Source organism: Octopus bimaculoides, chromosome 3 (genome assembly GCF_046866305.1).
Source record: "Octopus bimaculoides isolate indiv1 chromosome 3, ASM4686630v1, whole genome shotgun sequence".
Lineage (NCBI taxonomy): Eukaryota > Metazoa > Mollusca > Cephalopoda > Octopoda > Octopodidae > Octopus > Octopus bimaculoides.
In genome coordinates this window covers 167,559,873-167,560,327 of record NC_142930.1, presented here as the reverse complement: position 1 = coordinate 167,560,327, position 455 = coordinate 167,559,873, and the positions used below count along the sequence as shown (strand labels likewise).

The 455-nt window shown below is 33.2% G+C and overlaps 1 protein-coding gene across 4 annotated transcripts in view; it reads left to right on the top strand.

Moving 5' to 3' along the window:
• Positions 1–201, top strand: part of LOC106867637 (cocaine esterase) — a 78,851-nt gene extending 78,650 nt beyond the window's left edge. For all 4 annotated transcript variants that reach the window (XR_016241288.1, XR_016241287.1, XM_089350001.1 and 1 more), the window contains one exon: positions 1–201. This exon is cut by the window's left edge. The gene's annotated coding sequence lies outside the window, so the exon portion shown is untranslated.
• The last annotated feature ends 254 nt before the right edge of the window (positions 202–455 follow it).

Sequence of the window (455 nt, the reverse complement as noted above, 5' to 3'; positions counted from 1 at the left end):
AAGGACCTGCATACGATGCTGTTAACGGAGGCTTGACAACATCATTGCACACAACAACGGGAATCCAAGAAGTAAAGCTTCTTTCAAGGCAGAGCTAGAAATGCAATCATCAAGTAGGTAAGAGGTTTTAAACAGGAGCGATATATTAAAAATTGGTAAAACTAAACATTGTCGAGGATAAATTAAATTTATTATTGTTCATGAATATGTTAGTGTTATTTCATTTCCGAACGGTTTTGCTGCTGTTTGTTTATGTAGTTTGATTTCTTTGTTCATCAGTTACTACTAAGATAGAGACACGAGTAAAATTAATACTAGAGAAATGAAAATAAACTTTGTAAAACAGCAACGGCGTCATAACTTATGTGGAAACCATGAGTGTGCTTTCAAGAGAAATAATCAGAAAAGACTTGAAAGTGAACGTAAGATCGTAATACTTCATATAAAGTAAAGTA